Source organism: Leptodactylus fuscus, chromosome 2 (assembly GCF_031893055.1).
Source record: "Leptodactylus fuscus isolate aLepFus1 chromosome 2, aLepFus1.hap2, whole genome shotgun sequence".
In the NCBI taxonomy this organism is placed as follows: Eukaryota; Metazoa; Chordata; class Amphibia; order Anura; family Leptodactylidae; genus Leptodactylus; species Leptodactylus fuscus.
The window spans coordinates 264,078,539-264,104,316 of record NC_134266.1 but is presented as its reverse complement, the minus strand read 5'-3'; the positions used below and the strand labels follow the sequence as shown (position 1 = coordinate 264,104,316).

At 40.4% G+C, this 25,778-nt stretch overlaps 1 protein-coding gene across 6 annotated transcripts in view; it reads left to right on the top strand.

Annotated features, from left to right (window-relative positions):
- Positions 1 to 25,778, top strand: part of FAT3 (FAT atypical cadherin 3) — a 502,317-nt gene that overhangs the window by 114,360 nt on the left and 362,179 nt on the right. Inside the window, exon 1 of one of the 6 annotated variants that reach the window (XM_075266165.1) lies at positions 5,187 to 5,334. The exons of 4 other annotated variants lie outside the window; for them this stretch is intronic. The gene's annotated coding sequence lies outside the window, so the exon portion shown is untranslated. Of the gene's footprint in view, positions 1 to 5,186; positions 5,335 to 9,276; positions 9,375 to 25,778 lie in introns of those variants that run through there. One more of the 6 variants, XM_075266166.1, reaches the window with a different exon arrangement.

The following is a 25,778-nucleotide window of genomic DNA, read 5'->3' as shown; positions in this document are numbered from 1 at the left end:
TGATGGTTACTTTAATGGGGCAGCCATATTGGTGATCCCTTACTTCTTGTATGGTCTGTATAGACAGTGCAGCATGTGAATGCTTTATGGCAGCTACAATGAATGGACAGAAACGTGTCCATAAAACTAATAAAATGGCTAGGAAGTGTATATAGTAAGTTTTATGGGGCAGCCATATTGACGACACCCTTACATTGTGTATAAATGGTGTAACAGCATGTGTTTGCTTTATGGCAGCTGCAATGAATGGCAGTTAATGGGCATCAAAGTTTCCATAAAACTAATAAAGTCTCTACAAAATTTTCTAGATAGTCGCTTTTATGGGGTAGTCATATTGGTGACCCCTTTCTTTCTGCATGTGTGTGCTTTATGGCAGCTGCAATGAATGGTAATCAATGGGCTGAAAAGTGTCCATAAGACTAAAATGTTCTATAGGTAAATAAGGTCTCTGCTTTATGGCAGTGGCCATAGTCTCTAGGAAACAAAGTGATGGAGTACGGCCCCTCCCCCAAAACAGTGGACAATAGGGGGCTGTATACAGAGTTGTATCTGTGTATATAATCTTACGGCCTTGTCTAAGCATCCAGAACTACAATAGAGCTGTCATTCCCCTTACCGTCTTATGAGATGACTCTGCTGACTCTGTCTCAGTCTACACAGCACAGTTGGAAAGTAAACTGAAGAAGATGGGACATGTCAGCCTATTGGCTTTGCCCCAGTCTCCGATATTTCATCCATATCTATTCGGCTATTCCAAAGATATAAGCCTTGTTAGTGTTGGTGGAAATTAGGGTATAGTAGTGGGAACACTGTGGTATTTCTGGAGGGAGGAGTCTTTGTATGCTGTATGTCATGCAGTGTTACCGCCCACTTGACTAGTAGACCATAATTTGTATCAACACTTATAGGGCTTATAACTTTGGAATGGCTGAACAGATTTAGATAAACAAAACGCCAAAATGCTTGGGGTGACAGCGCCAATTCAAGGAGGAATTTGTGTAGCTATGCTGAGATATCATCCCTGTTTTGGACAACTAGACTTGGAAAGCAAGGTGATATCTCACCCTACTGAGCCAATAACTCTAAGTATTGAGTATTACAGATCAGTACATGGCATGCCGACACATGGCTGCATTGTGAAATTTTAAGATCGGATCTACGCTAAAAGTGACTTTTCCCAGCATTGACTAGGGTTGAGCGATCGGGATGGGGAAAGATCAGATCCCGATCGGTGATCGAGCAAATTTTACGATCGTGATCGGCTGGAAAATGATCGGAAATCGGATTTTAAAATCGATCCTGAAATCTCAAGATCAGCTCAACCCTAGTTGTTGGGTCTCTCGTCCTAACCTGGGGCTTGTAAGAAATTTCAGCTGTTGTTCACATTTGGGCAACTGTTGTTGTAAGACATGTGTTTCCTCCATAAACACAGCGCCTTCCACATAAACCTGAGTGAGCGGCAGCTCCAGCGTCATCCATACCGGTAGGAATGTGAGAAATGTGTCTCCCTGCTGTACCCATGGACATATGTATATACAGTAGTAACCGCTGCCGGTAGTGTATATAGTGAGAGTGAGGTACCGAACTACCAGGATTCAGGGGACATGTCAAAACTTTGGTGATCTTAAAGAGGTTTTCTGGACCTAAATCGAGTTTTCATACAGGATAGGTCACCAGTATGTGATCGGTTGGGGTCTGACACCAGGACCCCGCACAGGTCAGCCGGAGGGGCTAGTGGACGGGTGGCTCGCCCATCACCGATTCTATACAAGTAATGGGAGCGGCACAGCAGCCCAGTCCAATTTATGGCAGTGGTTCTGGTGAACCTCAGCGCCCTGTCCTGCTGCTAGGCCCCAATACAAAATCTGTACCCATCCCATAGTCCAAAAAATGCTTCACCCAGAAAAATCACATAGAAAACAACGGATATCCAATGGATCCAGTATGGGATCCTTCGGTATCGGTTGTCCGTCATTAGACAAATCCGTCTTGTTTAGTTCTTTCTTCTGATTCTATGACGGACTAAAGCCCAGCCTAAAATGGCTATTACAATTGGGCATTGAATGGGAATATTATGTGGGAAATGTATGGCAGTGTTATATGGACACTATATGGCAGCATTATCTGAATACTACATAGAAGTTATAACTTAGACAATGTATAGCGGTCTTAGAATCGGTCATTGAATGACTTTTTCATTTGGGTATTGAACGGGACTATTATGTAGGAAATGTATGGTGGTATTATTTAGACACTATATGGATCTTTTATTTGGCATTTTTAGGTATAGCAGTGTTATATGGACACTATATGGCAGAATTGTTTGAATACTACATAGAGGTTACAAGTTCAACAATGTGTGAGGGGGGACCCAAAAATTTAGTAGTCTTAGACACTCAGTGGATGTTTCATTTGGGCATAGACTAGAATTTTCTTTGTAGGGAATGTATGGCGGTATTATTTAGACACTAAGTGGATGTTTCCTTTGGGCATTGAATAGGACCATTATGTAGGGAATGTATAGTGGTATTATTTAGAGACTATAGGGTAACATTATTTGACGATAACATTAGACAATGTATGGCGGTATTATTTAGATACTAAGTGGATGTTTCATTTGGGCACTGAATAAGACCATTATGTAGGGAATGTATGGTAGTATTATTTAGAGACTATAGGGTAACATTATTTGAAGATAACTATTTAGACAGTGTATGGCGGTATTATTTAGATACTAAGTGGATGTATGGTGGTATTATTTGAGCAGTGATTGATACTGTATAGTATAGTATCATGTAGGTATAGTATAAGTATAGTATGGCGGCATTATCAGGTTCATATTAGACCACCCGTAGATCTGCTGAACTGATCTTTATGGTTGGTATATGGCCAAGATCATCCATACGTTCCGAATACTTTTGGTGCTCTCCCTTTTGATTCCAGTGACCCGTATATATAGAAGCTGTAGGTCGGCCGCAAATGAAAGCAAACGAACCTCGACTGAAGTAGCCATGTGTACGAGCCCCTGAGAACTACCTTCAGAATGATTTATATCTGACATTATCCGCGCGTCCCCAGATAATCCAACGCTACACGGATAATCCCGTTATGTTCTTGTGGGTTCAGCTCAACCAGGACCTCCAGTAGTTAGAGAACTACAGGGGCCAGCATGCCCAGAGAACCAGGATTTCATAAGCACATGGTCCATACGGCATGTCGGAGTCAACTGCACCATAGCTTGGCCCATATAGTAAAATCAGTCCAATTTGGTAAACATGTGACCCAAGCTTTCTGGATTAGCAATTTTTCTGGATTATTGGACGTCCATAAATAGCAATTTAGGAAAAAAATTGGGTACAAAGGTCCAAATTTACTAAACAGTTTTTGGCATACACTGTCCTAAAAGTCAAAAATTTGCAAAAAGTGCAGAGAAAAGATGGTGTGGTGTCCAGTGAGACGAAGATACAGACCCGTGAGCATGATATGGGTACATTTGTTACCCCATATTGTGGCCCTAAGCCCCCTCCTCCTATAAATCTGGGTTATCTTATCTTATAAAGGATTATCTTATCTTATCTTATTAGACCCATGATCTGGATCTGACTTGTATCCATACTACAAAAAAAGCCAGTACTGCAGTTCTGTAAAACTTCCAATATCCAATTTATCAAGAAGTCATGAAAATTGTGCAAATTTTGGTAAAATTTTAGCGCAAATTGCATCGGTCCACATCCACGCCAAAAAATTGTTGCCAAGTGGGGTTGAGCCGATCTTGAAATTTCAGGATCGATTTTAAAATCCGATTTACGATAATTTTCCAGCCGATCCCGATCGTGATATTTGCTCGATCGCCGATTGGAATCAGATCTTTTCCGATCCCGATCACTGAACTCTAGTCAATGCTTCTCTATGGGAAAAGTCACTGGGTTGAGCCGATCTTAACATTTCAAAATCCGATTTCCGATAATTTTCCAGCCGATCCCGATATTTGCTCGATCGCCAATCGGAATCCGATCTTTTCCGATCCCGATTGCTCAACCCTAGTCAATGCTTCTCTACAGGAAAAGTTACTTTTAGGGTTGAGCTGATTTTAAAATTTCAAAATCTGATTTCCGATCATTTTCCAGCCGATCCCGATCGTGATCGTGAAACTTGCTCGATCGCCTATTCGAATCCGTTCTTTTCCCATCCCAATCGCTCAACCCTAGTGAGTGCTTCTCTATGGGAAAAGTCACTGGGTTGAGCCGATCTTAACATTTCAAAATCCGATTTCCGATAATTTTCCAGCCGATTCCGATCGCGATCATGAAATTTTCTCAATCGCCAATCGGAATCCGATCTTTCCCGATTTCGATCGCTCAACCCTATTGCCAAGCCATAGCCAAGATTGACCATACAACCCTGCACATAATCCAAAACCCATGTCGAATTCAGACACAGCCACGTTATTTTGTACTTGCCCCATTTTTATATCTAGAAAATTTTGGCAAAATTTGAATCGCTAGGAATGGTGGAGTTAATGGCGATATCTATGATGACTTTACGTATCAAGGACAACGCCATATGTAAGAAACCGCAAGTGGCATCTCATTCTGCCAGCCAAAAACTGCGGGCAAATGAAGGGCAAGGGCTGGCTGAGCTTTCTAGCACTTGCAGTTCCACAGTAGTTCTGAGGGCATCAAATTTCTCTCGTCGGTTATTAAGAAAATAAGATCTTGTAGAGGAATTCAAGGCGAACCGTGAGGAGTAAGTGGCGGAGACGCTGGTGTTCTCACCAGGCTTAATCCTCTACCCCCTAACTCCTTTCTATAGGGCACAGTCCAGAAAGCAGCTGCCTACGAGTGGAGAAGGCCCTGGCTGTTTTGACAGCATTGTTCCAAAGCTCATTCCATATGTATGTCACATCACAGCGCTACCCTCCTCCTCCTCCTCCTCTCCCACCTCCCCATCCCCCCCACCCCTGCTCCAGGATTTTCTTCCCCCATCTCCAAGTCACATTTTTTTTTCCCTTCATTACCACACTGAGGAAGGTGATGGCAACTTTTTGAAACTGCAGATTTCCCAGGATAAGTTGAGTCTTCTTGCAAGGAAGCCTTCTGCCTGCGGGATAGACCTGATATTTTTGAAATTTTTTGAACACGGCGTGGACTTCTTGTAGGAAAGTGTGCGGTCTGGGATTTTTTTTTCTCTAGGTTACCTTGGTAGCATCTTTCGTCTTGAGGAGTGCTGGAGAATGGAGCAGGCAGGTTGCACTTGTTATGCTGGGCTGTTTTTGGAAAGGGCGATGGGGTCCGTCTAGGACAAGTGCAAGATTGGGGACAGTTCATGCGAGAGGTAAGAGGAAGCTGCCGTGCTGTGTGTACCATGCTGCTCCGGGTTTCATGGGAGGGGGGGTATACTGTATATATCATAGGGTTATATACCAAATAACGGGGGGTCTGTATACATAGCAGCCATGCAAATATCACAGGCAACTCTGTACTTGTTGATGGCAGGTTTGGAATACTCTGTTATTTTATTTTTAATGTATTTTTTATTTATGTTTATGTTTATTTTATGTTTTATCATTGTATTGTATAGAGTTATTTTAGTTTTTTTTTTTAATTTGTTGATACTTTTATTGCATGATGGATGTTTTATTGCACTTTTTTTTAATCATTTTCAATTTTTCATGAATTTTTCATTGAGCGGAGTAAGTGAGAGAATGGTACTGGCTGATATCAGGATTCACACGGGACATAAGACAATGTATAGACTAAGCCCGGATGTGTGTACGGTTATTAGTATATAGTGGATTGCTTGTTTTATAGTTATTTATTTGTCATTTATTGGTAATTTAGTGAGGTTAGTAAGAGGACGGTGGTGGCTTTGGTCAGGATGTACCTAGAAGATGTGGGAAAGGGTCCATACAGGGTGGATGTATAGTATGTGTACTGTATATAGCGGATTGTGTGTGTATCTAAATCTATCTATCTATCTATCTATCTATCTATCTCCTATCTATCTATCTATCTATCTATCTCCTATCTATCTATCTATCTATCTATCTATCTATCTATCTATCTATCTACCTAGAAGATAGGTAGAAGATGTACCTAGAAGATGTGGGAAAGGGTCCATACAGGGTGGATATATAGTATGTGTACTGTATATAGCGGATTGTGTGTGTATCTAAATCTATCTATCTATCTATCTATCTATCTATCTATCTATCTATCTCCTATCTATCTATCTATCTATCTATCTATCTATCTATCTACCTAATATCTATCTATCTATCATCTATCCGTCTATCTATCTATCTATCTATCTATCTATCTATCTATCTATCTATCATGCATAATATCTATCTAGCTATGTAACATCTATCTATCTATCTATACATTTTTATATATGTGCATGCTGTATATACAGATGTAGCAGAGCTGAATTTGTCACATAACTGTTTCTTTCTATCTATCTACCTAATATCTATCTATCCGTCTATCTATCTACCTACCTAATATCTATCTATCCGTCTATCTATCTATCTATCTATCTATCTATCTACCTACCTAATATCTATCTATCTATCTATCTATCTATCTATCTATCTATCTATCTATCTCCTATCTATCTATCTATCTCCTATCTATCTATCTATCTATCTATCTATCTATGTACCTATCGTGCACAATATCTATCTAGCTATGTAACATCTATCTATCTATACATTTTCTATATGTGCATCCTGTATATACAGATGTAGCAGAGCTGAATTTGTCACATAACTCTTTCTTTTATACTATTTTGCATGTAATATCTCAGATCCCCCGCCTTTCACACAGTTGCCCCCCTGGACTCCATCTAACACGGTGACCTGATGCAGGATTACCCACAACCACCTAATATTGCTACAGAAACCATTTGCGCAGGATCCGCTGAAACGAATGGTCATCCATTTAGTTGAAAGGCAGCAATCCTCCAGGGGCAGGGCTCTGTGCGCTTGCTAATATAGTTGGGGGTGACACATATAGCCAGAGGATCTGTAGATAGCTGATAGCACATTGTAATAACCTGAGTGTTGTACCAGATGACAAACTCAGCTCTGCTATGTCCAATATCTAGTAATCATGGGTACGGTCTGATGTAGGGGGACTTGGGTTGCCTTAGTCAGGATGGGATGTCATAGTACTGAAATAAGATTTTAGTGTGATCTATCCTTATGTCCAGAGGGGTATCTTATCCCACTGACCCATTATTGGAGCCAGCAGCCCCCGGAAGACCTCATACCTTTGTTGTAATGTACAGCTGCCATGACAGGTTATACATTTAGCATATTTTTTGGGCTGCTCTCCCCAGGCGGCTGTATCTCATTGACCTAATCTCCATAGCAAGTATCTCATTATATAGAAGACAAGTGCAGATGTCTCAATCTCCGTGGGCAGCCATCAGGAGATGTTGGTGAGCTCAACGTGAAGACCTGTATATTTGCATAATGCAATGTGTCATGGATCCTGCCCATCTGTATACAGAGATGTAATGCAAAATCTGTAACAGCGCCCCCCACCTCCTATGTGCTATGTATAGTACTGGTGTCCTAAGAGGGCCCTCTGGGATACCAGGGCCTTGGTGTGAGTGATACCTCTGATCCCCTATGGCGACACCCCTGCGGTACATATAGCAGATGGAAGATACAAGTCGGTTTAACATTTGTATCATTAAATAATTTAATGATTTTAGATTTTAATTATTATTATTTTTATTTTTTTTATAGTATTGTGGTCAGACAATTATATTATTATTTTTATTATTATTATTATTATTATTATTATTATTTATTATTATTATTATTATTCATATTTATTAAGAAAATTTTATTATTATTATTATTATTATTATTATTCATTAAGATTATTTTATTATTATTATTATTATTATTATTATTAATAATTCAAATTATTTATTATTATTATTTATTAAGATTATTTTATTATTATTATTATTATTATTATTATTATTATTATTATTATTATTATTTAAGATTATTTTATTATGATTAATATTCTTAATAATAATTCAAATTATGTATTATTAATATTATTATTTATTAAGATTATATTATTATTATTTATTAAGATTTTTTTATTATGATTAATAATATTAATAATAATTCAAATTATTTATTATTAGTACTATTATTTGTTAAGATAATTTTTATTATATTATTATTATTAATTATTATTATTATTAATATCATTATAAATTATTATTATTATTATTATTATTATTATTATTATCATTATTCCACTTTTTTGTCCTTAAAAAAATTGCAAACTGATGGCTTTTTACTTTATAACGTCATTTGCAACCCAAATACTCCTAATTCCTGTTTTTGCGCTGCCCTCGCCGTTTTCTCTTAGTTGCGCCAGACATTGGTGACGTAAACGACAGCAGAAATCTACCAAAGCCTTTGCTGGCATAGATCTTTTACGTAGGATGTGCCATGACAAGGCAGTTACATGGAGACCTATGTACAATAATATGGCCGTCTTGATGAATCCCCCCTATGTATAGGAATGGGTCAAGCAATGGCGCAGCTATACTAAGGGATTGGGCCTGGTATTGATTCTAGTGGGCCCTGTTATCTAGTAATATGGGATATATAGATTTTATCTTTTGGAAAGAAGCCATATTGTGGGTGATTTTAGATGAAAGCTATGATATCCGCAAAGGCCCTAGAAGTAATGACAAATTGACCAAATCCGCCAATTTCGTCCGGAGCAGTTGATGAAATGTATGGGGCCTCCCAACCTGACCTTTCCCTGAGAGATGATGTCGGAAGATGGAAGGATCGGGCATGTTCAATATCCTGTTAGATCTGCCCTATCTCCTATAACTTCACTTAGGCCCTATCATAATGCCTGCCATGATGTACTCCCCTGTACGGAGTCTTCCGATTCGTTCCGATGCCATGAAATAGGATAGGGCCTACTCTATAATCATCAATATAGAACGGACCATTGGATGCCGCCTCGGCCTACACACTCGATTAAGCCTTAACAACGATCATGGTAGCCTGGCTCTCACTGGTTGCCACATGCAACGCCATCGTTGTCCTCGTCTATAGCGGTTTTATGGGCGCCTCTTAATTTTAGAATAATATGAAATGAATTGTGGCGTCCGTTCCCCTAATAAATTCTCCGTTTCCGTTCAGCAGATCGGATCTTTACAATAATACTAGGATTATATTACGCCCCGAGAACAAGCCATTAGACGTCTCCACCGGGACTTGTTTAATTGGATGGATGTTTGTGCTCATTCCTCGCGGTCTGTGACTCGCCTATACATCTGCCAGGTGGAAGCTGTCAGCGACATTTTCACACTTCTATATGGTACTATACGCCCACCACCACATGGCCTGACAGAGAAATATTCTGTGTACGTCATTATATCGCTCTACTACAACTCCCAGCGTGTCCTGCCTCAGTCAGTTCGCACATTCAAGTATATTGTGTCCTTCTATGACATGACCGCGCCATGTGAATACAGCCATATACTATGAGCTGTATGGAGCCGGTTTCGGTGGGCAGTTATATGGACTCTCTAAATGCCCCACTCATTTAACCCCGTGAGTACTAATAGCTTGGGATATTGATGTGCTTTCATTTACGGGGAGGGGGTCGGCTTATGTTGAACATATGTTACAGGCGGTGAATCAGATGGGACGCTAGGGTGTAGATCATGGTCAGATTTACTTGCTCATTCACTAAGATCGATGACACCACGGACATTGTCCTAGGTCAACAATCCTGTTTAGAATAGAAATTCACCCTTGATGAAGCTACATTTATATAGTAGAAAGTCTATCTATCTATCTATCTATCTATCTATCTATCTATCTATCTATCTCCTATCTATCTATCTATCTATCTATCTATCTCCTATCTATCTACGTGGTCTATCTATCTATCTATCTATCTATCTATCTATCTATCTATCTATCTATCTATCTCCTATCTATCTATCTATCTATCTATCTAATATCTATCTATCTATCTATCTATCTAATATCTATCTATCTATCTATCTATCTATCTATCTATCTATCTCCTATCTATCTATCTATCTATCTATCTATCTATCTCCTATCTATCTACGTGGTCTATCTATCTATCTATCTATCTATCTATCTATCTATCTATCTATCTATCTATCTATCTTCTATCTATCTATCTAATATCTATCTATCTATCTATCTATCTATCTATCTCCTATCTATCTATCTATCTATCTATCTATCTATCTAATATCTATCTATCTATCTATCTATCTATCTAATATCTATCTATCTATCTATCTATCTATCTATCTATCTATCTATCTATCCCATATCTATATTCACACTATTGCGATTATAAAGGGAGGCATTGGGGTCTTACTATATGACTTTTGCTGGCAACAGTCCAGATCGGTGGTCCTCATTTAACCCCCACAACGTAATATATATCCCAGATGTCACAGGTGTATTTCTCAGTATTTCTCCTTCTATAGGATCCATATGTGCTGTGTATTATTCCACATGGTTTTCCGTAAGGAGATATCTACGATAGGCACGGCTCAAGTGCCATATCTATAATTTGCAGCTTCTCTCCTGTCAAAATTTATCTTTAGCAATTTATTAGTTAGGGCTAGCTCACACGTGAACTGCCCGCGCAGGTTTTGACATAGAGAGAGACGCGGCGAGCGACCATCGCTCAAATGAATGAGCCGACATAGGAGGGTGCTGCCGGAGGCGGAAGCCCGCCGCTAGCGGAAAGAAAAAAGCCCAGCGGTCTACATAGACCACCATTGTAAAGGGGCGGATTTTGAAGCAAACTCGGCTGTCAAAATCCGCCCCTTTGCCCACGTGTGAACTAGCCCTTACATCTGATTCTGGGAAAGTTGAGTGACAACCAATTTGTTTACAAAATCTGTTTAGATGTATAGAAGAGGGGCGGTGTATCATTGTATAACTAGGCTTTCCCTTATTCCTTGAATTCACTATTAATGTTTTCATCTCACAAAAGGGGGAGCGGAGGAGTCTTATGGGGTGTAACTATATAACTATACATGATGCATGGATGGATAGATAGATAGATAGATAGATAGATAGATAGATAGATAGATAGATGATAGAAAGATAGATAGATAGATGATAGATAGATAGATAGATAGATAGATAGATAGATAGATAGATAGGAGATAGATAGATAGATAGATAGATAGATAGATAGATAGATAGATAGGAGATAGATGATAGAAAGATAGATAGATAGATAGATAGATAGATAGATAGATAGATAGATAGAAGATAGATAGATAGATAGATAGATAGATAGATAGGAGATAGATAGATAGATAGATAGGAGATAGATGATAGAAAGATAGATAGATAGATAGATAGATAGATAGAAGATAGATAGATAGATAGATAGATAGATAGATAGATAGATAGATAGATAGATGCTACCATAATCACTTTGGGGTTATGCTCCCTCTAGTGGTGACTGTAGGATCTGGAATTCTATCATTACACATGAGGTGCATGCAGAGGATTTGGAGCCTTGTATCATGCAGCTCTGACCACTATAAAGATATCGTTAGATAGATAGATAGATAGATAGATAGATAGATAGATAGATAGATAGATAGATAGATAGATATGATAGATAGATAGATAGATAGATAGATAGATAGATATGATAGATAGATAGATAGATAGATAGATAGATAGATAGATAGATAGATAGATAGATAGATAGATAGATAGATAGATATTATTCAGCGCAGAATTTTGGAATAAATAAGCTCCTCCAGGACAGACAATCACTATATGTAATTGCTACTTAAGTAATGTCGGAGATTTTGTGATCTTACATGAACCTTTTTAAGTAAAGTAAAACACAGCAAAAAATACCCAGATCCCCGGGATTAGATCTCGTATTTGCTCGCTACAACACTACACTCACTGCCGAAAGATTGATGTCCGTGAACTCAGAACCACAACAGCTGCGAGCCAAGCGGCCCTCACTGTGTTTTCTTTAAAGAGCACCCCCTGCTTCCTCCATCTACAATAATATCCAACAGGTGTGACAGTCTGTCTGGATTCCTCCACTCATTTTTCGGCTCTGGATTATCGTTTTAATGCCCCCATAATGTCTCCCTTGTGGAAAGAGACATCCAGACGTTGTCGGAGCTAAATCAATATCCACAGTAGTTGTATTCATAGTTCTGGCTGATCCTGGGAAAGCTGGGTGATGACCAGCATGGTTGCAGGAAGCTGAGTGGTGGCTGATATGGCTTAAGAAAGCTGAGAATAGTGACCGACCTATCATCTATATCTTAGATCTATCTATCTATCTATCTATCTATCTATCTATCTATCTATCTATCTCCTATCTATCTATCTATCTATCTATTATCTATCTATCTATCTATCTATCTATCTATCTATCTATCTATCTATCTACGGTATCTATCTATCTATCTATCTATCTATCTCCTATCTATCTATCTATCTATCTATCTATCTATCTATCTATCTATCTATCTCCTATCTATCTATCTATCTATCTATCTATCTATCTCCTATCTATCTATCTATCTATCTATCTATTATCTATCTATCTATCTATCTACGGTATCTATCTATCTATCTATCTATCTCCTATCTATCTATCTATCTATCTATCTATCTATCTATCTATCTATCTATTATCTATCTATCTATCTATCTATCTACGGTATCTATCTATCTATCTATCTATCTATCTATCTATCTATCTATCTATCTATCTCCTATCTATCTATCTATCTATCTATCTATCTATCTATCTATCTATTATCTATCTATCTATCTCCTATCAATCTATCTATCTATCTCCTATCTATCTATCTATTATCTATCTATCTATCTATCTATCTATCTATCTATTATCTATCTATCTATCTATCTATCTATCTATTATATATCTATCTATCTATCTATCTATCTATCTATCTATCTATTATCTATCTATCTATCTCCTATCAATCTATCTATCTATCTATCTATCTATCTATCTATTATCTATCTATCTATCTATCTATCTATCTCCTATCTATCTATCTATCTATCTATCTATCTATCTATCTATCTATTATCTATCTATCTATCTATTATCTATCTATCTATCTATCTATCTATCTATCTATCTAATTGGAAATTCTCCCATATCAGTACCCAGTCCCACTATATATAAGGGGTAGGTCCGGTATATATTGCCCATAGGTGTGCTGGTATTTGGCACCCCTCGGTAGTGTCAGGTCTGTGCCTCCATTATGGGGAGTTTCTATTTTCACATGGTGGTCATATATACCAGCAAGGTTTGGCTGGAAACTCCAGCTCATAACTCAGGTAATAAACACGGGGATTAACAAGTCTGCAGGAATTAGGTGATGTAAGGAGAAGGAACATCCAAAGGCAACAAGTTTCTGAGCGACTTATTTCTTTATGACACTTGAGAGAGGTTGTGCGTGTGGCCCGACGGGTGGGCCCGTCCTCATGACTGCTCTGTACAGGCCTGTATAGGGTGATGAGGAGGAGGCCGCAGGTGTATCCAGCAGATTGGCATCATGTACCCAGGAGAAGTCAGTGCAGGAGCCAGTATATAGGAAAATCTCATATATATATATATATATATATATATATATATATATATATATATGTACCGACCAATGTCCTAGCAGGCCAGAATGTCTGATATGTCTCCTCTGCAGGATATAGATATACTCGAGTATACGCCAAATTTTTCAGCCCAGTTTTTGTGCCGAAAAAGCCCCCCTTGGCTTATACTCGAGTCAGGGTATCTGCACTGCTCCTGTTCCATTGGGAAGGGGTTAATAGGAGCACTGCAGATACCCTATAGTCAGCCAGACTGAATTTCAATTGGAAAAAAATAAACCCAGTCCTCAATCTCAGGGAAGGAGCAGACAGACAACCAAAACACCCCCTCCCCTTCCCCAGCATCTACTGCACCCAAAAACTCTAACCATTTTAATTTTTGAAATTTTCCAGTAACTGCTGCATTTCCCCCCCTAGGCTTATACTCAAGTCAATAAGTTTTCCCAGTGTTTTGTGGTAAAATTAGGGGGGTCGGCTTATATTCGGTTCAGCTTATACTCGAGTATATACGGTACATCCAAAACATTCTATCATCTATCTATCTATCTATCTATCTATCTATCTATCTATCTATCTATCAATCATCTATCTATCGCCTATGTATCTATCTATCTATCTATCTATCTATCTATCTATCTCCTATCTATCTATCTATCTATCTATCTATCTATCTATCTATCTATCTATCTATCTATCCATCCATCCATCCATCCATCCATCCATCCATCCATCCATCCATCCATCTATCTATCTATCTATCTATCTATCTACAGTCCTATGAAAAAATTTGGGCACCCCTATTAATCTTAATCATTTTTAGTTCTAAATATTTTGGTGTTTATAACAGCCATTTCAGTTTGATATATCTAATAACTGATGGACACAGTAATATTTCAGGATTGAAATGAGGTTTATTGTACTAACAGAAAATGTGCAATATGCATTAAACCAAAATTTGACCGGTGCAAAAGTATGGGCACCTCAACAGAAAAGTGACATTAATATTTAGTAGATCCTCTGAGACAACTTTTTGTATCCTTCCCCTGAACAACTATGTTGAACAATCTTTGTTTTCAGATCATTTGAGAGTTGTTTTGAGTAGCCCATGATGCCACTCTTCAGAGGAGATTCAAATAGGAGATCAACTTGCAATTGGCCACTTTAAATACCTTTTCTTATGATTGGATACATCTGGCTATGAAGTTCAAAGCTCACTGAGGTTACAAAACCAATTTTGTGCTTCAGTAAGTCAGTAAAAAGTAGTTAGGGGAATTCAAATCAATAAAATGATAAGGGTGTCCATACTTTTGCACCGGTCAAATTTTGGTTTAATGCATATTGCACATTTTCTGTTAGTACAATAAACCTCATTTCAATCCTGAAATATTACTGTGTCCATCAGTTATTAGATATATCAAACTGAAATGGCTGCTGCAAACACCAAAATATTTAGAACAAAAAATGATTAAGATTAATAGGGGTGCCCAAACTTTTTCATAGGACTGTATACCATATCTATCTCCTATCTATCTATCTATCTATCTATCTATCTATCTATCTATCTATCTATCTGTCTATCTCCTATCTATCTATCTATCTATCTATCTATCTATCTATCTATCTCCTATCTATCTATCTATCTATCTATCTATCTATCTATCTATCTATCTGTCTCTATCTATCTTTTGCACCAGTCCATTCATTACATTTCTGCCCCTTAGGCCCAGCGGGGGTCCATTGTGTCCTGGTGTCTGTGACCCCATCACCTCTGGTCCCCTTGTGTTTTGTCTCGGCGTCCGTCTTAGATCCTGTCTGCCTGTCTCTTTGTGTATCTCAGCTCTTGTGTATAATTCCTTTCACCTAGTTTGCATCCTTGTCCTCCTGGATGACGACATCCCCTTCCCCCATATTTGGGTGACAACTTCCATCTATTTTACCCTCATCTACGGTTTGTTCTTCCATTTGTTTTCTCTCATTGCTTTGTGACCCATAACAAGCGGGAAGACATTTCCTCTCATTTTGCACAGTATTGGGCTCTATTCTGATATCTGCGTCCATTTTTATTGGATCCATGACAGATCTGATGGATTTGTAAGGGCTGGGGAAAAGTGATCTGGAACGATCAAAGCTGCTTATGTTCAGAAACAGCGCCACCCTTGTCTATTGGTTGCGTCTGGTATTGCAGTTCTACCCTATTCAAACCAATTATAATTCCAGACACGGTCCATGGGGCTGTTTCTGGCATTTAAATCAGACCCTGAATTTTAATCCAGGAAACCCCTTATGAAGACGCTAAATCTTGGTGGTGTCTATGGGTTAACACTCATCTTTGGTTGCCATTGAAAGAAGCTTTATTGTTCACCTTGCGTTATAGACACAGGACATAATTGGGCTGGCTGTAGATGATCATTTTCATCCCATATTATCATTGAAGGGGTCTAGAAATGCCCAAAATCCTGGGACTGACACTGGTCACATGACAGTTTGCCAATTCCTGACCATTGCATGTGGCTATGTTTGCTTGAAATCCTCCCCAATGAAGTCTATGGAAATGATAGAAAGAGTCTTGTCAATGGAGAATTGTTTCCCATTTCAGTAACATGCACACTTGGCGGCCTACTGCCATCCCCAGATTCGGATGTGTATATACTAGTATACATGCAGGTCACCTAGACTAGAAGGATGTAGATAGCAATATATTTGGTCTCCATTAGGGTTGAGCGATAGGGATCGGTAAAAATTGGATCCCAATCGGTGATCGAGCAAATTTCACGATCGCGATCGGCTGGAAAATGATCGGAAATCGGATTATGAAACCTCAAGATCGGCTCAACCCTAAAAGTGACTTTTCCCATAGAAAAGCATTGACTAGGGCTGAGCGATCGGGATCGGGAAAGATCGGATCGGCAAATTTCACGATCGGGATCGGCTGGAAAATGATCGGAAATCGGATTTTAAAATCCATCCTGAAATCTCAAGAGACAAAACTATACCTGACAGAAATCGGAACGCGACATATATTCATCGCCTCTCAGTAGTGCAGCCTCAGGCTTCGGGCCTGTAACTTCAAACGACCATATCTCAGCCTAGAAGTAAGATATCGGAAAAAGGTTTTCGCATTCTTATTCCGCACTCGAAGACCTGCCTATGTCTTTATGTTGTCGTCAGATAATATAACGACGATCTGATCTGCCATGATGGATTTTTTTTGTGAGTCGGAAATTCTAATCTGTATCTTTTGTCGTCCTCGCCGTGCATGTGAGGTTGCCCATTTTTTCGCTTCCCCAGATGCAGACTTGTCAGCGCCCCCCCCTCGCCCCTGCTCTCATAGTACAGAGTAAGCAGGGATGGAGCAGATCTCAATGAATATTTATACAGAGAGACATGGTGTCATAATAATGTGCTGTCTGTGCAGAATCTCTGCTGGGGAGGGAGGGGGGCGATAAATCAACACACGTGGCTGGTGCGGCCGCCGCTTCCCTTTCAGATGGGGAGGGCAAAGGTTTAGCGAAGGAGGGGGGCGATGTGGTTGGTGCAAGTGCAGCGCTGGAATTTGCAGAGGACGAGAGAAATCCTATTCCTTCCAATCCCTCTAAACCGGACATCAACCAATATGGCCGCCATTATAGATTTCTCAGGGCTCTTCGCCGACCCTGAGTTATCTTCCACTGCATATATAATATTGGTACCATCCATGGCACCCCTATCAGCTCATACTCAGCTTTCCTGAAAACAAATACACGTATCTGCGAAATAGAACTCTCCGCAACTTGTCCCGAAAGCGTTTTTTTTTTCCATTGGTATATTTTGTACTGATTTTAGAAGAAATGCTTTTAAAGAAGATAAAAAAAGAAAGCAGTAGGGGATCCGCTTCACTGAGAGTCCCCTTCTTCCTAAATCTACGCCCCTGGATCTATAATGTGATTGCACACAGAGCCGAAATTATAGGCAGACTGTTCCAGTACTCGGTTAGTAGCGGCTGCGAGGGTGGAACAAAACATGGCTACGTGCTTAAGATTTTTAAACAGGGAACAGAGCCGAACCTCCGGATTTTAGGCTTCAGTTTTCTTTTGGAAATAATAGGATTTATTGCAGTCGTACCCCGGGCCCTGGTGCGTGAGGGGGACGGACATCTATTCGATATGTAAAAAGAGGGGTCCAGGGGGCATGCTTACCAACTTTTCCGTCTTGACCATGGGGACTGTCCAAGATTTGGGGCGGCCGTGGTGGGTTGTAAAACAAAGAAAATTTGCAGCAAATCTGTGATAAAATCGGCACGCAGACTGCATTGCAAATGATCAATCTGTCTTGACAATTTGCAGAAATGTTGACGTACTTTGGATTGAAAATCTGGAGTACTTGTCAATTTACGTGCAGATTTTCCGCTACGTTACTGTAACAGGCTGCTTTATTTTCTACCCTCGAATCTGAACATCATAGCAGTTATGTGCACTCAACGGATAGTAAACCAACGTGTGTACTCCGCTGCAGGATGCGGATAGCAGGAAGCAAAAATTTTAGTTGCAGGTGAACAGGGTCGGAGGCCTGTGATATAGGCACGCCGAGTGTCATGACATCATGGCACTCGGCCTGCCCATGTGACCACTGGTGGCCCAATCACAAGCCTCAGTGGTGTCCCCAGGTGCATGATATCACGAGAGCACCAGACACTGCAAGAGAGGTAACATACAGTCAGTATGTATGGTTTTTTTTTTGTTACCTCCCTCGGGCCTCCATCTATGAGGCTAAGGTCCCACCCAGAAGTCACTACAAAAGAAATTGGAAATCTATATCTCTCATTTGCTGAATTCACTCCTGGCTTAAGCAGAATCCCATTTTGGTCCGTCCGACTATTTGAGATGACCCGCGGCCCAGTATGAATTGGTTCGCCCAACTCTATTTGTAATATATTTTCAGTACTTCTCTACATATGTCCTGCATGGTCCTGGAGCTGTTTCTGAAAGAGAAGCAGAGACTTATGGGGCAGATTCTCCTTTACTCACTGTTGGAGGATGCACCTCCTTCCAAAATCAGACACCTCCTCCCCCAGGCCATGCACCTATACTGATATCTACGGTAAATAAAAATGGGGTGACCTCCAGGACTCCCAGAAGAAGTGGCCTGGTGGAATCCTCCTGCCTCTGCGGGACTGGGAGTCTCTTTCTATGTGACTTGGGCACCATATTTGGTGGTCATGTCCAAAAAGGGGCAAGGCAGGCCCATTTTATTCCTAGGGGTGTGGCATAGTACACCATACCCATAGCGGACATGGCTTTGGTAATACAATTAAATGACGGCAGACATTGTGCACCGTTCTCCCTGTTATGTTGGCAAGTATTATACAATCTTCCGAGTTGGCGTACAGAGGGCGAAACTGGTATAAAATTGCAAAATTTTTGACCAGAAATAATATGGTATCATCCTAAAAAAGTCACTTGAAACGACAGCTACGCTTTCATTCTCGCCAATACAATCCTGAACCGTAAATCATCGATTTATGGCCGCCGCACCCTCTCAGGACAAGATAATGGCAGAAATCACAGGGCCACAGATGCGCTGACATTCCTTCTACCCATTACATCGCCATCCATGGCCCGGAGGTAGAGAAATTACTGCTTTCAAATACCAAAAACCTCTACTATCCCATGTCCCGAAGCCATACATGTCTGCCGTAGCGGTGTAAGGACACTGCGTAATTCCTTTGTGTCATCCATACTAAAGCGTGGAGGAATGAAGACGGGAGCAGGGAACACGCCAAGTAAGCAACGTCTGCGATCCCTCCACCCCCACAGGGGTTAATTAAAATCTGAGCATATTGAAGGATGGGGAACGCCAGAAACAAAGCGCACACTTGCAGTTTCTTTTTGATAGCTTGTAGCAATCTTTAGGATGCCGGTGGATACTATTAGCATTTAAAAGAGAGATCCAAGGGTGCGCTCCGAGGTGGGATTGATGGAGAATTGGGGAGGGGGGGGATTGGGCGGCTTTGAAAATCCTTCAACTGGAAATTGTTTACTGGAAGGCGAGCACTGGAGAAGGGACGGAGTCAACCAATGTGGGCCCACAGAGAGGCACAAGGGGTATTTGTCCCTAAAATTACAAATTCTCACTAAGTAGGTGGCATATTTTAGCATTCGCTTTGCCACCACTAAATCCAGACCTTCTCTTCTACTAGATTCGAGTTGGATCATACTGACAAAAAAAATAATACTGCGCCAAGATAGAAATGCTGGATTGCTACAAAACTTACCCTGCATATATGTAAATGCTTACAGGTCTGGTCTGATTAGACACTGGATCTTGCCACAAGAGGGCTTAAAAGTGCCCTATAAAAATGCTCTTGGAGGCTACTTTTGGGTAGTGTAGATCAGAGATCAGATCAGGTCAGAGATTGTTGACTGAGCGGCTCAGTGGTTAGCACTGGTGTCCTGGGTTCGAATCCTGCCAAGGGAAACATCTGCAAGGAGTTTGTATGTTCTCATGTTTTTGTGGGAGAACTTTCCAAAGAAATTCTGATAGGGAATCTGTTGTATCTACTATTTGTAAAGCGCTGCGGAATATGACAGTGTTATATGGTGGCTAGGGTTGAGGCGATCTTGACTTTTCAGGATCGATTGGAAGTCAATGGGATTTTTTTATTAATCGGAGATCGGATTTTAAAAACAATCCTATTCACTATACAGCGTGGAATCTAATAATTGAACACTTTAATTGTTAGAATCCTCGCTGTGTAAGGTTTTTTTCTAATCACTAAGTAGCCAGAGGATTTTTTTTTTACTCCTCTGGCTACTTAGTCCCCCCTGGTGTCTACTTACCTGCAGAGATGGCTGGTCTGGTGCCTGGTGTTCTTGTTCTTCTTCGCCTCGCTGCCCCCTGTCTCCCAGGTTAGGAGAGTGTGGGCGGGTACTGGGAGGGGAGACGTCACGTATCCCCGCCCTGTACCCGCCTACACTCTCCTATGCCACAAGCCCTGCCTTCTTCCTAGCTCTTTAACACTAACCTGGGAGGCGGGGGCAGCGAGGCGAAGAAGAACGAGAACACCGGGCACCGGACCAGCCATCTCTGCAGGTAAGTAGCTACTAGAGATGTTAGCTAGTCTTCCATTAGAATGAATGGACGCAGTCGGCGGCAGGGGGGTTAAGGCTGTGTGCCGGCTGCTTCCATTCATTCCTATGGAACCACAGCGGAGCCTTCACACTGAGTATACACTCCACTCAGAATGAGCGGAGCGTATACTCAGTGTGAAGGCTAAGATTGTTAGCTTTTCCCACAATGCTTGGCCAGTAGCAAAGCATTGTGGGAAATAATCACCGATCTCGATCCCACCTAAAAAGATCGCGTTCAGAATTCCGATTGCGATTGTGAAATTTTCTCGATCGCCAATCGGAATCCGATCTTTTCCGAACACGATCGCTCAACCCTAATGGTGGCACCTTTGTTACCCCCCCCCCCCCCCCCCCGACTCTTCCCAGGCCATTTCCAGGAAATCTGATGTCACGGCTGTTGTCTCTGCCACGGCGTCATGAATGATAAACCTGCAACAAATCCAGGTTCTGTTTGGGATCCGACAACAGTCAGATTCGATACCTGGGTATCACTGTGCCGGGGAGCTTTGCCCTCTCTTCCAGGTTGCTTTGAGGTCAGCTCTTTTTGTGTGACTGATGGACATTTCGGGAAGGTGGCCATAAATTCTACACATTTGTAGTTATATCTGTTTGTCAGAAAACTGGGTGACAACCATGTCCACCATTATAGACAGGGGTGTAGCTATAGAGGGTATCAGTCGCACCAGAGCCCTGGACCCTGAGGGGCCCCAAAGTTCCCTCTGCCACATATGAATCCATCCTGTACTTCCCAGTGATTGTACATATAGGCTTCTATATCATAGATTTGGGGCCGGTCATAGGTGGGGGGCCCGGAGATTTGTGACTTCTGGTACATAAGCTGACCTGTAGTTTAATATCAGTGTTAAGGTTTTTACTATGTGAACCAGTCCTATCATTGACTGGAAAGGAAATGAGGGCTGGGGGCTGCTGACTCGCCGGCCGAGGTTACGCACAGAGTACAAAGCACTCTAATGATTTCTACTGAAAGCTACCAGAATATGTGGAGCTGGGGGATTTCTGCTGGATGCATTAGAATAAAATACACCCCTGTTATAGCCATCAGGAAAGTGCAAACACCAGCGAGCGGTATACTGCGGTATTATATGTGTGCACGGTATACAGCTATACAGGCCCGGCACGGCTTTCCCACAACAATATAGAAATGACATTTGCAGCCTGAGATCGGGGGGGTCAAAAAGCATAGAAAAGATGTCACAGGAGAAGGAAATGGGATCGATAAACCCTCGTGATGATTTTGGAAATGCTTGAAGGGATTTTCCGGGTAAAGATGTTGTGGAATTATCCTTAGATCTCCAAGCTGCAATCACTGTATTGATGCTGTAGCCTATGGATCTATCTATCTATCTATCTATCTATCTATCTATCTATCTATCTATCTATCTCCTATCTATCTATCTATACATCTATCTCCTATCTATCTATCTATCTATCTATCTATCTATCTATCTCCTATCTATCTATCTATCTATCTATCTATCTATTATCTATCTATCTATCTCCTATCTATCTATTTATCTATCTATCTATCTATCTATCTATCTATCTATCTCCTATCTATCTATCTATCTATCTATCTCCTATCTATCTATCTCCTATCTATCTATCTATCTCCTATCTATCTATCTATCTATCTATCTATCTATCTATCTCCTATCTATCTATCTATCTCCTATCTATCTATCTATCTATCTATCTATCTATCTATCTATCTCCTATCTATCTATCTATCTATCTATCTATCTATCTATCTATCTATCTATCATTTATCTATCTATCTATCTATCTATCTATCTATCTCCTATCTATCTATTTATCTATCTATCTATCTATCTATCTATCTATCTATCTCCTATCTATCTATCTATCTATCTATCTCTATCTACAGTTTCTACTATCTATCTATTCACACTATATTATATTTGAGGTTTTGGGTATTGATGACCTAAGGCCATCAATATCAGGTTGGTGGGGATTTACTACCCAGCAGTCCCATTGATAAGCAGTTTGAACAAGCTCTGCAGCCTTAACACTATTTACTAACACACAGCGCCATACATTATATAGTGGCTGTTCTTGGCACTACAGCTCAGCCTCATTCACACGAAGGGCCCTAAGCTGCAAACAGGCATGTTTCATCCAAAGATAGGTCAATATTTTGGTGTTAGAAATCCCCTTTAGAGCCAGGGACCCTGTGTAGTTTAAATGCCGCGATTTTGCCCATTATAGCTATACTAGCCTCTTCATCTGCGTGTTGTTGGCATCAATGATCCGCCTATATTCAGCATGGTTTGCCTGCTCCGGCGTTTCAGCAGCTCTCAAGCTGTTCTTCTGCTGAACTTGTTCCTCATGCCATGCCTGTGATTGTTCTGGCATCTCAGCAGCTCGCTGGGATGCCATATAATGAGTGTATTGTTGCCGTCCATGATCCGCATGCTCCGGCGTTTCAGCAGCTCTCAAGCTGTCCTGCTGCTGAACTCTTTCCTCACACTGTGCCTGTGATTGTTCCGACATCTCAGTAGTTCGCTGGGACACCATATAATGAGCACGTTGTTGGCATCGATGATTCCCCTGAGCTCTGCTTGAGGAGAACTCTGTGACCTCTGCCTTCCTTCATAGCTCGCACTGTTTTAGAATTTTGCAACAAATTCGATTTTCTTTTTCCCGGCATGTTTAAAAGCAGCAAACAGCCAATTCGGATTAAAGGTGTTTTCCCATCCAGTGTGCCAGCACTGCCTGGAGCAGATCAGATAATATGCAAATGCATGTACACAATGGCCTGAGGGTTAGCTGAGTGTTTACATACAGAGATTACAGACCTGGCTTTATCAGCAATCTCCAATTAACTGAGATAAGCTGCTGCAGGAGCAGTGTAATATAGTATGTGAACATAAATTCATAACAGTTGTGAAGTCATGTCATTTACCGGGGGAAAAAAGTACCCTATGTGTTATTTGAGGTTACAATCTATCTATGTGCCAAATTTCATCCAAATCTGTTCAGCCGTTTTTGTGTGATCGAGTAACAAACATCCAAACTTAGTAGGATAGGATAGGATAGGATGGAAAACTCTGACATTTCCACAGATATAATTCACTTGCTGCGATTTTCCAAAAACACCAGTGTTTTTAAAAACTGATCTTTTCCACTGAAGAATTTTTTTTCTGCAATGTCTGGATGGGATTAGCTAGAATCCCAGCAGGTACTGTAAAGTAGATGGGATTTTCACAACATGGAGTTTTCTGTACCTGTATCGTGTTTTTGGTCATCACTATGTTATCTGTGGGGTCTGATATCTGGACCCACCTCAGATCAGCTGTTCTGCCTGAAGTTACAGCAGTGGATGGGGAGTGTTTGTAGCAGCCCTGTCCACTATATACCGCTCACGTAATAGGGGCAGTGCTGCAATTCTCTTGAACCACCGATATATAGTGGCCAGAGCTTCTGTACGTCCACTAGTGGATTTTGGCACCCGAGGATGCCGGAACAGGTGATCTGCGCAGGGTCTACATTTTGAACCCCCACAGATCGCTTACTGATGGCCTATCCCTAAGTGACCAGTCTAATAATCTGGGCCAGAAAACCCCTTTAAGGCCTACTCCACTTATCGATCACCCTAGCCATATCGTGTCCAACTCTACTTTCTGCTACATCGACAACATCCCAACACCGGGACACGTGACGGCCGCAGACGCTCACTCGATTCTTTTTTTTTTTTTCTTAAAGAACCGATTTTTAGAACACGCCGTCATTTATTTTTTTCCCCTTTGTTTCTTCTGGATTTTACATTATATTTTAGGTCCTAAGAGACAACAAATAACTTACTTGTCAGACAGTAATTAAAATAAATCTGCATCGAGTAAAAATTCTTTGTGAATTCGTAATGTGAAAATTGTTTCTGTATCCTGACGAGATTTTTTTATTTTTTATTTTTTTGCCTAAAAGTTGTAAAAATTCAAGAAGAGCCTCTCTCGAGACGGTAACAGATAAAAACCTGTTCACAATCTGGAACAATTTGCTGATGAACTTATACTTGACATTAGCTGGTGCTCGACTATGTGGAAACGTTCCAGCACCTGGTAGGAAAGTGAGACAAAGTATTCATAACCCAGTGGTGAATGGTGGCTGAGTCGGGATTCCTTGGGGCTGTCTCGAATTACACAGTTTTAATGCTGAGTAGCCTTTATGTCCTGATTACTTCCAGCTAACTGGCAGATTTCGGATATATTCACGGCATCGTCTTGCTTTTTTTTTTTTTTTGTTCGGAAAGCTATTTGTTCTCACTTTACTGCACAATCTGATATAAAATGAATTGATGGCTCGGAACTTCTGTGCTGATCATATTTTTTTCGTCTCGGGTTTCTTGTGTTTTGTGGGAATTCACTCCAGTTCTTGGGTTACATCCGTAAAAGAAAGACCCCTCCCCCCCCTCCCACAACGTATTCTCTTCGGCTGACCGCGATACAATAAATTGTAATAGAATAGAATGTGTTCCAGCTCTTGTGGTTTATGTAAATGGGCTTAAAATGTAACTTTTCTCACCGAAATCTCATAAAATATTTTAATTTGTTATTTTTGCCGTCCAATATTTCAGAATTTTTGGCTGGGGGTAAAGAGAAGCGAGCTTAAAGAAAACAATGTAAACATTTTTTGAGGCGTGGAGTCTAGAAGGAACGTAAGGACTTTATACATTCCTGGCCAATCTTTTGTGTTCTTATGTTTCATCTCGTTCCAGTGGCTTTCCTGTGGTCTTCTTGTCTTGAGACTTTTATGAGAAGTTCTCATAGTGTGTAGAATTTATTTTTGAGATAGTAATTTGAAATTTGTAACCTACCCTGACATAGTCATACATCCTTTGTGTTGTATGTATTGTCTATTATGTCCTATACCCGAGGAACATCGGCCTGAGCCTCCAGAACAAAACCATGAAGACATCTGAGATTGCTTTTTGGATATTGTTGCTCTTTATT